The sequence below is a fragment of the Protopterus annectens genome, chromosome 14.part0 (genome assembly GCF_019279795.1).
Source record: "Protopterus annectens isolate FY-2018-M chromosome 14.part0, PAN1.0, whole genome shotgun sequence".
Classification (NCBI taxonomy): domain Eukaryota; kingdom Metazoa; phylum Chordata; order Ceratodontiformes; family Protopteridae; genus Protopterus; species Protopterus annectens.
In genome coordinates, this window is record NC_056748.1 from 27,073,033 (window position 1) to 27,087,085 (window position 14,053).

Below are 14,053 nucleotides of genomic sequence, written 5' to 3' on the forward strand. Positions count from 1 at the left end.
GGATTAGAAAGTCAGCTACTTACCTCTTGAATTATAGACTTCCTACAAAAAGACTGTCTGCTATATGGCTCATCATAACTCAGATGTTCTAAGGGTGCTCAGTAAAGTGACTTCTTCCTGTCACTATCACCTTTCCATCTTCATATTGCAAAGAAGTTACCTGGAAGAACACTGCCATCCTGATGTCAATGGGAAGGCATCAACAAAAGAAGGGGGTCTCACTTGAAACTAATTTTCCTTTGACCCAAAAAGGAAAAGAGGCGGTGAAAAACTAGGGAACATTTCTGAAGATCTGAAATTATGATGAGATAAGTAAACTAACAACAATGGGGAGTTCAGCTAGGAGTTCAAGGCACAAATGAATACTGACAGAATGGTATTCAATTTAGGGCCACAGCTGACAGAGTGCTTCTCAAACATATGGAAATATACAGACCTGATAAGTATATTTTTGGCACTTTAACTGTTCAGAGTTCTGCACGGTCTTCATTTTTGCTTGACTGAATTATTTACATATTTATTGGCAGAATTTTGTTTTCTGATCTGTGCTAAACCTCCCCCCCCATCTTACTGCTGTTGTGTTCTTAAAGTTGGTAAAACTGGTCTAACAGCTTTTGTGTTATCTGACTGTCTCAAGGCTTGGCGTTTTGTCTTGCTGATACAAAAATATTACCTTTTTGTAATATCTACATATCATTGCTAGAATCTCGTGTTCTGACTGAACGCTTCTCAAACAATATGGAAAATACAGAGCTGATAAGTATATTTTTGGCACTTTAACTGTTCAGAGTTCTGCACTATTTTTGCTTGCCTGAATTTATATATTTGCTGGCAGAATTTTGTTTTCTGATCTGTGCTAAAACTTTCCTCCCACTCTCTCACCCTATTGCTGTTGTATTCTTAAAGTTGGTGGTTTCTGCAGTTGCCCGACCCTACTGTAAATTTGATCTGGGACACTTCTCAAAGTCCCATCTCTTTAGCTCATTATACCTAATACAGAGATCCTTTGGGAAGGCCAAACTCCTTTTTTTTTTTTTTTTTTTTTGTTGTTTCTTTCGGCTTTTCCCGGTTAAGGGTCGCCACAGCGGAACTCCGGTTCGCTAATGATTGGCAGTTGATTTTTACGTGCTGAGTTGCCAGCCCTAAAGCACAACCTTCAACGAAGGTAAGCCCATTCACGCATGTCTCCATGCAGAAGACACTCTGAGAGTTGAACCGGACAGCGTCTTACTGTGAGGCGACAGCGCTACCGCAGCACCACCACCGCGGATTTAAATATATATATAAAAGACACTTTATTCAGCTGCTTATATTTTTCTAATTTGTGTTTCTTCCTACTGCTGTTACTTCATCTTGCTTTGCTTTTTCCTGCTACTTGCTGCCTGTTCTCTAAATTGTTCAACTGCATCTTTTCTGTTGCATTTATTACTGCTTGTTTATGGCCTGTCTGAATGGTTATTCTTGTGTTATTCTAAACTCTTAGTTTTGGTTTACGCACTTAGGCTTTAAGCCGACCTCTTAGCTCTCCCTGGCCTTTCTCCCTCAGATTCTGACAAATATGGATGGGCAATTTCCTACAGTTTCTCCTGCCAGTCTGGTTGATATGGGCATCCTGAGATGGTGTAGCAACTACCTCATGTACACAGTCAACCATCTACTACTACCACCTAGGAACACAATTTGTGAGAGATGCAATTACATTAGGAACCTAGAGTCCAAGCTCTCTTCCCCCTCAAGCCAGTATATCTGGCACAAAAAAGATTGTCAACACAATCACTACACCTCACCCATCACCCACACATGCACAGCACACACCTACATATGCGGAGGTCCTCCACATAAACATACCCAAACAAAGGAGCCTTCCGAAGCAAAAACACACGTGATCTCCACAGCCCTCGACATCACACAACACGCATAGTCTACACACCTGTGCCTCACAGCCACTAAGGCTTCACTATAAACCCAACATATTAGTCACAGAAGACTCCATTGTGAAACACACAGATGTGCCTCTCACCAGGCTGGATAAGTAGAAAGCGACTGTTAGTTGTCTGTCAGGTGCCAGAATCCACCATATCACATACGCATTCAAGTCTCTCAACAACAGGTACTGTTATGACTCTGTTATAGTCCATGTTGGTGTGACTTGAGACGTAACCTCTCTGGACTAAATGATGACAGACATTATTAAACTCGCTGATTATGTGTTCCAGGCAGGTATGTCCCTAGCATTAAGCAGCATTTTGCTTTCACCCAGAATGATGCCTCAATACAAACAGAAAATGACCGATTTTAACAAATGGCTTAGTTTCTGGTGTCATTCCAGGGGGATCCAGTAACTGACAGCCTGGGAAGATATGATCGAAAGACCATGATGCTTTGCCAGAGATGGCCTGCATCTGTCTCACCTGGGCTTCAGGCCTCTGGCAAAGGCTCTTGCCTCCCCTATAGTGCCTTTTTTAAGAAAAGTGATGAGGTTAAAACTACCAACATAAAAATTTCAACAAAACACAAATTAAATGTCATGCTGATAAATGCTAGGAGTCTAAATATGAAAATGCACTCGTTGCAAGCATTCCTAATCCTGGAAAATGCTGACATCTGTGCAGTCACAGAAACCTGGTTTAAAGCTGCGGAGTGCACCCCAGCCTTACCTGGTTACTCATCCTATTATACATTCAGACCCCAAATTGTGGGCAGTAAAGCCAAAGGAGGTGGAGTTTCAACATACATTAAAGACATATATACCTCCAGGCTGGTCAAACAGTATGACGCACAGGAGACACTCCAGTTGCAGTTAACCATTGACAAGACCCCTATTCAAATCATAGCTAGCTACCAGCTCCCAAATCTGACTCAAGATGCCCAATTTGCATATTTGGACCTGTTCAAATCTATCAAAATGCAACCCTTCACCCTGATCCTGGGTGACAAACTTCCCAAACATAGACTGGAACAACTACTCATGCCAGAACACAAATGCCCAGAGATTCCTTGATTTTGTCAATGCAAATGCCTTGGAACAGCTAGTCGATAACCCCACAAGAGGTGATAATATCCTGGACTTGGTATTAACCAACATGAGTAACCACTGCAGCATCCCTATAGCATCATCCCCTCCCTGCTAAGATCCGACCACAAAGTTGTTACTTTAGAAGTCACCATCTACCCCAACCCCTCGAGCTAGGATCAGATATAAAAACTTCTCCACAGCTGATTACAGTCTCCTGAGGGATGGTGTAAACAGCTTCACAGCCCCCTCTCCCTCTGTAGGAACTGGCACCATTATCCAAAACTACAACAAAGCACTATACAAGCATTTATACAGATGCATGGAATATGGAATACTCAACAGGACTAAATCATCCTCCGGAAGGAAGAGTAAACCTATCTAGTGGACATTTGCAATAAATAAACTCTATAACAAAAGGAAAAAAATTGCTGTCCAAAGCAATGTTCTCCTTAGCCTGAACAAGCAAATACGAGCACTAATGAAATCCTCCAAAGCAAACTTGAAGTCCAAATTGACCATATCTACTAGAGACAATCATAAGGCCTTCTTCACATATGTCCGCAACCTCAAAGGAAGCACCCAGATCTGTTCAAAACTGGTGGTTAAGGACACCACATATACAAATGCTGTAGATGTAGCAACCTTGCTGGATGCAAGATTCAGCAAAAACTTTATCCCTCTGTCACCCCATGAGTAAATCAGGACATCCCCAGTACCTGCCCCCTTCCCCTTATATCTAGGGAACAGGTCATCACTGCTCTCTCAAAGGCAAAAAATACAGCCTCCATGGGACCCAATAACATTCCAGGCTGCATCCTACGTGAACTCAGGCAGGAACTTGCAGCACCATTAGGCACCCTATTCAACCAAATCCTGAGTACTGGCCTTGTCCCAGCTGAAAATCATATTTAGACTTCACTGTTTTGTGAAAGGGTTAACCCAAGACCAGGTTGCTGCAGCACAGTTACATCCTGCTCAGCAGTCCTTTGATTCATGCAGTACAGCCAGTAACACCCACAGTGGAGCAAGGAACAAGACCAGAATGGAGCATGTAAGCAGAAAAGCATAAATGTTGAGCACAATTTCCAAACCAAGTAGATACAATCTTCTCTTAGGTCTTTTCACTTTGTCAGACCTCTATTAAGGTGAAAATCAACTGTTTGTCTTCCTGATCACAGCTATCCTAAGCAGTTAGTACCAGAGTTCTCTTACAACATTTAACTTGCGCAAAAGCTTTCCAAGAGTTAATTTTTTTTTTTTTGTGAAAATACACAAGCAGGTATACAAACTGATTTAAATCAAACTCGGAGACCAACTAAGGCAGGAAACATAAGCCACATACTTATAACAATATATCTACAAGTAGTAGAGACATTTTCAGCACACAGAGGGCTATATGTCACAGGCATTAGGACCACATGACTAAAACATTCCCAGGCAACAGGTAAACCCCTCCCTAGTCATGATTTTTATTCTGTTTTGCTCTCCGACTCTTTCAGTAAGAAACATTAACAGTAGCAGAAAACAGAGCAAAGTGTGGAAACAAAACATGCTACAGGTCAGGAGACAGTATCAAAGCTAGACCTTTCTGTAAGTACGTCACTTCTGCATCTGATAAATCCATCTACAGTAACACAATACATGGCTCCAAGAAAATTTTTAAGTATGCAAACCACCATGAGAACAGAGCTCAGATAACAATAGTCACAAGGCAGAGTTTCATCTGAACATTATTTATTGACACTGGTTTACCGGGAATGTCCACTGGGCCAAGGTAGCCCATTTTCAGTGGAGGCCCAGGGAGAAAAGCTCCAGAAAACAAAAATAAAGAAAACAACAATACATAAACATTTAACAATAGTATATAAATTAACAGAAGATAGAAAAACTTATTGGAAAATCAGAAACAAACAATTACATTACTTTAAAGTATAACACAATAAGGATATTTTGCACACCATACAAAGCAGAAAACAGTAAGGAAGCCGTGGTGGTACAGCGGTAGCGTTGTTGCCTCACAGCAAGAGGTTCTCCTCTTAGATTCTCGGCTGGAGTGCCTTCTGTGTGGAGTCTGCATGTCCTCCCTGCAGTCGAGTGGCCTCCGAAAGACATGCGTGAATGGGCGTGCACCAAAAAAAAATAATAATAAAAAAAATCTACTGCCAATCATTAGCAGACCGGAGTTCCGCTGTGGTGACCCCTAATTGGGAAAAAAAGACAAACAACAACAAAGCATAAATCAGTGATATATGGCATCAGAGAATAACAAACTGTTATACTTGAAAGTAAAGGAGTGTGTCAGTTGGGTCTTTATTTGTTAAGGTATTGGCAGCATAGATGTAAGGTTGGTATGAAGATATAGGGAAAGACAAAAGAAAACTAGTGCAACATGCTAAGCATAATTTAATGGTGTTGGGAGGGGGAAGAGGAAGGAGTAGGAGATGAGCAGAGGAAATGTTAGATGAAGCATTCATTTGGTAGTGTAAGAGTAACAAAAGACATTGAGAGTAGTTAGTCTGGATAGGTGGGGATTAGGTAATGGCTGAGGAGGGATTAGAGCAAATTCCACATGGCTAAGAAGTGGCTATGCAGTGCACTTTTGAAGTTGGACGATTTTGGTAGAAGACATTCAGATGCCGGAAGATTGTTCCAAATTTTGGAGGTTGTCCATGCGTATAAGAGTCGACCTGCAGGAAGTTTGGGTTTATGTACCTGGAGAAAGTACTGGTGTTCAGAACGCAGGGGATGAGCTGAAGTGTACAGGGTAAATATGGGGCTGAGTGCTGGACAGTCCTGGGATTTATATACAAGTTTATGGGAGAATGAAAGCTGGAGGAGAAGGTGATGGGGCAGTTCAAGCCACTGTAGCTGCTGAAGGGCAATGCAATGATGAGTAGAGTGGCGACTGTTTGTAGCGAATTTGGCAATCTTATTATAGCAAGCTTCTAGTTTTGTCATTAAGGAGGACTGCAGATTAGTTAATAAGGGAGCACCATAAGTTAGTGAAAGTAGAAGGTATGACAGGTCTAATGCTTGTTTAGTAGGGAGGGACAGGAATGTATAATGTCTATATAGCAATCCCAATTTTTTGTGTGTTTTATGTTATTTTGAATGTGATGGTCAAATTTGAGATTTTCGTCTAAAATTACCCCTAACAGTTTGGTGTGGGTAACTAACTCAATTTTGGTAGAGTTAAGGGAAAGAATTTCGCAGTCAGCCATATTAAGGAAATAGTTTTTCTTAGGAGTAAATATCATAAGTTTGTTTTTTTAGGATTCAGAGAGAGGTGATGATTGTGAAGCCAGGTTTCTACAGTGGTAAATGCAGAATGGGTGATTTGTTTTAGACTGTTTGAATTGTGGACCAAACAGATTATTGTGGAGTCATCTGTGTAGTAGACTAAGGAGGCCTGGTGCAGATTACTGATAAAAATGTTAAACAGAAGAGGGCCTAAAACTGAACCTTGGAGAACGCCAGTAAGGTGATGTATATAAGGGGAAATGGAGTTGTGCCATTTGACAGCATGTTGTCTATTGGAGAGGTAGCTCTTGAACCAGTTAAGAGAATGAGTAGATAGGCCAATACTAGAGAGTTGGGAGAGGAGGATAGAGTTAGATATGGTACCAAATGCTTTCGATGAGTCCAAAAAGATGACTGCTACAATGTTGCCAGTCTCGTGCTTTGTTCACAGTGTCTAAGAATGAGATTAATGCAGTGGCTGTTCTATGTCCAGGGCGGAAACCATGCTGAGTAGGGGAGAGAAGATTATATTTTAGAAGGTAGTGTAAAAGTTGTTTTTGAACACATTTTTGTACAATTTTTGAAACAGGAGAGAGTAAAGCTATGGGTCGGAAGTTGGATATGTCAGCTGAGGGACCACCTTTATGGAGTGGTAATATGACAGCTTTTTTCCAAAGGCAAGGGGTGGAAGATTCTTGTGTATGGATTTGTTAATCAGAATACTAATAGGGTAAAAGCCACAGAGTCTGCTGCAAGGTTGAGGGATTTGGCAGAGATATTGTCAGAAGAGTTAAACCAGGGCTTTAGTTTTAGAAGCAGCTTTATGATTAGAAAGGTAGGGATAGGTAAGAGTGTAAAAAGTGGTGGAGAAGTCAGAGGATTGGCATTTGCAGGAGGAGTGTTAGTGGAAAGCGAGGGATTGTATACTGAGGATGGTAAAGAAATAGTATTGGAGTTAGGGGACAGGAAGGGAAAAGGTAGAGGTGATGTTTTGCGATAGTGTCAGTAAAGTAAGAATTAAGCCAACAACCACAGATAAAACCGGTAATGCAAAGAAAATGAACATTGGCCAATGAAACTGGATACAAAGTTTAATTAGCGCTTTCGTCTGTTGTTACAATTGACTTCTTCAGATTAAAACAGGAATTACTCATACATCACTTCCTTTTATAGCCAGGCTTAGTCACATGTCATTAAAGCAAAATGCATCTAAAAATCACTGTTGTTTTAGTTATTATACATAGCTAAATTTCACCTTATAAAATGCATTAAAAATAATTCTTTATTTACATATTGCATACAGCCCATCAGTCCCCATCTCAAAATTAAAATAAAGTGCAATCTAAAATACATTTCCACAAAAATAAATCATGTACTTGAAATAAGCAAATGTTACTGTGTTACAACAGAAATATACATGTGTGCCCCCCCTCTACCTTAATGCATTTTATGAGAAATGTAACTATGTATAACAACTAAAACAGCGATTTTTAAGTGCATTTTGCTTTATTGACATGTGACTTAGACTGGCTATAAAAGGAAGTGATGTATGAATAATTCCTGTTTTAATCTGAAGAAGTCAAGTGTAACAACAGACGAAAGCGCTAATTAAACTTCGTATCCAGTTTCACCGGCCAGTGTTCGTTTTCTTTACATTAAAGTAAGAATTAATGATACTTGCAATTTGTTCGGGTGGTTTATTGGTGTGTGGACGGGGGTTGGGTTTAGTGCCAGGTTTAAGAAGATTGTTGATGGAGGACCAAAAAGCTTTAGGATTTGTTTTTCTACTATTCTGCTGGCTGCAGAAGTAGTGCTGCTTATGAGACAAGTTTCTTAGCTTGGTTACGGAGCTGCCTGCAAAGTATAAGATTGAAAGTATTTTTAGATTTATGCCAAACTTTCCATGCTTTGTCCCAGTCAATTTGTTTAGTAGCTTTAGTTAGCCAGGCATTCCTGGTTTTGAATCTTTTCATTCTTCAGGGAGCTAAACTACCTAAAATAGTTTGAAAAGTATTGTTAAAATACAGCAAAGCATCATCCAAGGGAAGGGTCTTAAGGATATTCTAATTGATACTTTTCAGGATTCTGTTGAAGGTAATTGGATCAAATTTAGAAAGGTTTTGGAGTACTTTGATGTTGTGGTGTCTGGGGATGGCTGAGCATCCTCGTATAGCATAAGCAGAGAGATGGTCACTGATTGAGTCGGACATCGTACCAGATGTAGGATATTTAGAAGGATCTGAGACTAGAATCCAGTCTAGAGTGGATCCTACATTAGTTTTGTTATTGTACCTAGTTGTAGTAATAAGGTGGGTGAAGTGAAATAGGTTTATGCTAGCTGAAGATTGATTTGATGAAAGAGAGGACCAATCAATATTAATGTCCCCAAGGATAATTGTTTCATTTTTTATAGTAGAAGAAAGCCAGGCTAGAATGTTTTCTAGGGTTGGAATGTTGTAAAGGACAGTGATGCATAGTCTTTTTGATGGATTAATCTTGAGAAAGGAGATCATACTCTCACCATTTTGGAACTGGGGGGATCTGGTCTTTGTAGGTTATGCCAAGCATGTAGCAACTTGCCTCTATGGGTGAATTGTGTAGATGTATGCAGAGACACTTCCAGCACATCATAATCCAGGGGAGACAAATATCACTGATGGGGAATGGAATTGCTCAACAGACATTGGGGGAGGCGTCTGAGTACCACCCTAAAGGTGGAACACATTACATTGTTAAATATTGACTGTATATCCCACTAACTGATGCTTCCAGTATGCTGAGGGTGGTCATGACTTCACTTACAATACAACATTCTGCAAAGTTTCTACTCCTTAGAAGGAGAAAGAATAGTAGTGTAAAATCTTACCATAATCATAGATGGCCTTTCTCTTCTATATGATGTGGGAGTCTGCTCCCGGCTGACTCATAAATCCAAGCCAGTATACAAAAGATTATCGCTACTGTGAGGTACATGTGATGTTGCATGGTATCCAATGCATGTTGGTCAAAGTGATGCTGGGTATAAAACGGATGTCAGCACGTACCAGACCTCAGAACTGAATGTTGCTAAAAGCATCAGCCTAGTCCAAGGTAAGGAAAACATGCCACCAAGTAGACAGGCAAGCATCAAGGGGAAGGCGGGAGGGGAGACTAGTGCTACAGCATACAGAAGAGATCATCAAAGGTTGCGGTAAGATTTTACACAACTATTCCATTTCCTACTCATATGCTGCAGTATTCATAACATCAGGGAGCATACCAAAGCTCATACAGAAGAAGAATTGGGTAGAGGAGTAGAAACATTCTCCACAAACCCATGCAGAACAGCCCTGGTAAAACCACCTCTGGACCTGGAAATATCATCAGATTTATAATGTTTTGTGAAAATATGAGCAGAGGGCAGAGTAGCTGCTTCCATGACAGAGGAAGTGTCCAGAACTTTAAAGAAGGCCCTAGAGGAAGAATCTGCTCTGGTAGAATGTGCCCTAACAGGTAAGGGTAGCATCTTTCCATAAGACACATAACAGAAGCAAATAGTTTTAGAAATCCAAGTGGAAATAGTCTGCTTGGAAACACATTGGCCCAGGGCTCTTGGGTGATGGGAAAAAAAACAGGCAGTCAGATTTCTGAATTGGTATGGTTTTACCCAAATAATATCCGAGTTGCCTGTGTACATCCAAGGTGTGTAGGATCCTCTTGCTAGATGTTTGAGGAGAGTGGAAAAAGGTTGGAAGACTGATGGACTGACTGAGAGAAAACTCATTAACCACTTTGGGCATAAAGGAGAGGTTAGTGCGTACTGAAACCCAATCTGTCTGGAAAACTGTGAAGGGGAGGATGACATGAGAGCCTGTAACTCAGACCCCCTTCTGGCAGAAGCAATGGCTACAAGGAGGACTGTTTTCCAAGTGCACTGTTGCAGTGAAGCAGAATTCGCTGGCTCAAAAGGGGCCAGGGTAAGTTTTTCTAAGACAAAGTTGAGATCCCAAGGGGGGAGACTGGTTTCCTTGGTGGTCTAATGTAAGAGATGCCTTTTAAGAAGAGTACAACTTCCAACTTGGAAGCTAAAGAGGGAGACATAGGCAGACATAGCAGAAAGATGAGCTTTTACTGAGTATGATAACCACTCTTCATAATTCACACAGGTAAGGACAGGAGCACTGGAACATCCACTAACGGTAGTTGTAAATCCTTCTTAAGACACCAGATGGAAAACTTTTTCTATTTGGAAACACAGGATTTTCTAGTTGTGGGTTTTCTGGCCTCCTGCAGAACTTGTAGCACATCCTCAGAAAAAAAGGTGCCTGAAGGGAATCAAAACCCTATCACCCACAGAGTCAATTGTAGGTTTGACATCTGTGGGTGAACTAAAGTTCCCTTGTCTGAGTAGGTCCATTCTGTGGGGTAACTTGTGATGACTGCCCTTGGCTAAATGCAGAAGTGGGAAACCAATGCTGTCTTAGTCAAAAGGGAGTCACCAGCAAGTTTTTTGGGTGTTCCTGTTGTATTTTCAACAGTACCTTTTGAAGAAGTGGGGGGCGGGATGCATAAAGAAACATCCCCTTCCAAGAGAATGATAAGGTGTCCACCTTCCAATGCCAAGGGATCTGGGACACTGGCACAAAACTTGGGAATTTGTCTGTTCATGGGGGAGGCAAAGAGATCTACCTGAGGTATACCTCCCATTGATAGACCATGTCCAGAAACACATCCCTGTGTAGCATCCATTCGGGGGATTGACTTATGGACCTGCGCAGTGTGCGTCTGCCACCAAATTCTGAGAAGAGGAAATGTAAATCGCCTGGAGGGAAAGTTGACTCTGGACAGCTAACTGCACAGGAGGTAAGACTTCATTCCTCCCTGTCTGTTGACATACCAAAGAACTGTGTTATTGTCTGTAAACCATCTTAAACCCCTGGGGACATGTGAGGTTTGAAGATTTGAAGGGCAAATATCAGGGCCCTCATCTCCTTTATACTGATGTGCTCCCTTTTCTGTGCTGGAGACCAGACATCTCTGACCCTCTGAGTCCAGAGCTGCTCCCCATCCCATGTCTGGCACATCTCTGTAGAGGTCCTAAGTGGGAGGAGGTGGCTGTAAAGGTAAACCTGGATTCGTTGCCACCTGTTGCATCCACCAGTGTAATTTCTTCTTCAGGCAAGGCAGTAGTAGGAAAAACTTCAGAGGGTGGGAGTGTAGTACCCATACTATTCTCAGAAACCACTGAAATTTCCTCATGTGCAACTTGGCTAAGGGGTGCATGGGAACTGTGGATGCCATGAATCCCAAGTGGCAAAGAAACTCCCTGGCAGTCAGGGATTGTGGGAGCAAGAGGCCCTGGAAGTAGAATGCGAGGGTCAGTAACTTTTATATGGATAAGGAACCCAACATCCTGTCTGACTGGATCCGACAATCCTGAAAGATATGATCTTGGGAAGGAACCAGAAAAGATTTCTGGTAATTGATTGCGAATCCTAGACTCTCTAACAGTAATACTGTGAAGGAGAGGTTCTCCTGGAGGATGTCTGGAGACTTAGCCTGGATGAGATCATCTGTATGCCCTGTAGCCTGCAAAAGGCTATGACAGGAGCTAAGCATTTTTCTCAGGCTGCAGACAAACCAAAGAGCAAGGCACAACATTGTAGATGTGATGAAACAATAGCAAAGTGAAGAAATTTCCTGAACCGCAGATGAATGGGAACATGAAGATAGGGATCCTTGATGTCTAGTGACATCATAAATGCCTAAGGAAGGATAAGCTGGAGAAGGATAGGTAAGGTTAACATACGCAACATAGGGACTTTCAGATAGGTGTTTAGATGGGAAAGGTCTAGAATGGGTCTCCAAGGGCCATCCTTCCTGGGTACCAGGAACATCCTGGAGTAGAACCCTTTTCCTACTTGGGAGGGGGGCACTACCTGAATAGTGCCCTGAGAAAGGAGGTTGTAAATAATTTGGGGAAAGAGTTCTAGTTGTTCTTTTGGAGGCTGTAGAATACCCCTGAAAGGGGGAGGAGTCTTCCACACCATAAAGTATCCTTGCAGGATGATGGTAAAAACCCAAGAGTCCTGAGTTATTTGCTTCCAAGCAGGGAGAGAAAGAAAGGTGAAGGGACAGAGGTGTAAATGGGATCAGGAAACAAGTAGTCACAGACTACCTGGCTTAGCCTGAAAGGGCCGTTTCTGGGTGGGAGTGGAGGAGGTAGATGTTGAGGAAAATGGTTTCCTAGAATCCCTCTTACCTTTGCAAGATTGGGGCCTTACAGACTTTCTAACAAAGGTGGTCTTAGTAGGGTAGTTTCTCTGGAACCTGGGCACCAGGAAGACAAAAATATGCCTCAGGTCTTGCAGCTCTTTGCCCTTCTCCTAAAGAGATTTCAAAAGCTCTGCAGCTGAGGTACTACCTATCTGGCGTTTTGGGTGCTGGAGGCTGAGAATCTGGACACTTGGAAGCAGTAGCAAAGGCATCAAGGAATGCTGGCATGACTAGTGGGAATGGTAGATAGGGAAGGGAGTCCATTCGAAGCAGGTCATAGTACCTTTTCTGGATGTTTGACACCTGACAATCCCACCTGAAAAACTCCCTCATCTTAAGAATTGCCTCCCTAAATGAGATATCCTGTCCCGGGGAATCAGTGCCATTAGATTCCTCTTCTGGGGAGGCATACCCCCAAAGGGGAAGAAATATGGGCTTAGTAAGTCAAAGATTCTCCCCTGAGGATTCCTCATTATCTGAGGAAAACTCCTCAGAAGTCCTCTTTTGAGGGGTAGAGGAAGGAATGGAAAGAGAAGGGAGAGAGAGAGCTGAGTATTGCCTCAAAACCATAAAGGCAATGAACAGGCCTTTAGAGAAGGCCTGCCAATCTGTAGGCTGTTCCTAAGGGGCTGGAGAGACATGTTTGGTCTTACTTTTTTTTCTTTTTTTGGAGCCTCCATGTGACGGAAAGTGGATGGGCCAGACGTCTGCCTACACTCCACAATGCCAGTAGCAACATCCTCTTGCATGATGATCTGGGTAATACCACGTGGGCCCTCAGTCAGAACAAGCCGTGGCCCCCCCCACACCCACCTGAGTCGGACACCTTCTATTCACTTGAGGATGTGCTAGAAGGATCCTTCACAGCCTCCACACTGGTACACGTTAAGTAGATTCTACAGACTCTGAACGGTCTCTGGAACATCAGCTTTGGGAGAGACATCCAAAACAGAGGTTGCAGCGGATAAATCAGGCCTAGGGTTCTTGGCCTTCTTAGCTTGCAGCTCAGCTGAAAGGCCTAATGTAGTTTCCATGTTACATGCCAGACACTTAAAATGCTTATTTTCAAGATATAAGTTGACGGAAGCTAAAAGACTACAAAGGGTCTTTGGTACAAAGGCCTTACAATTAGCACAGTTAGTGTGGTCATGATTCAAGCCTAGGCAAAACAAAGGTCATGAAAGTCCTTACATGGAATCTGCCTTCCACATCGACACTTGCCCTTTCTAGCTGATATGTAATCCAAACAGTACACAGTAGCCAAAGACTGCAAAGAAAAAAACCCAATGGGGTACTTATCTGAACCAAGGTTCTCAACTTGACTGATGAATGACAACTGAAGCGGACGATTGGACAGGCGCCAGAAAAGTTCTGAGGCCTGGTACATGCCAATGTCCACTTTATACCAGATGTCACTTTATGACCGACGTGTGTTGCATACCATACAAGGTTGCATGTACCTCACAGCAGAGACAGACTTTTGTATAGTGGCTGGACATGCAAGTCAGCCAGGGGCAGACTCCCACATGTTATGAATACTGC

The 14,053-nt window shown here is 42.3% G+C and overlaps 1 protein-coding gene across 1 annotated transcript in view; it reads right to left on the minus strand.

The window, feature by feature from the left end:
• FRYL (FRY like transcription coactivator) overlaps window positions 1-14,053 on the minus strand; it is a 3,917,685-nt gene that overhangs the window by 2,014,425 nt on the left and 1,889,207 nt on the right. The window lies entirely within an intron of this gene.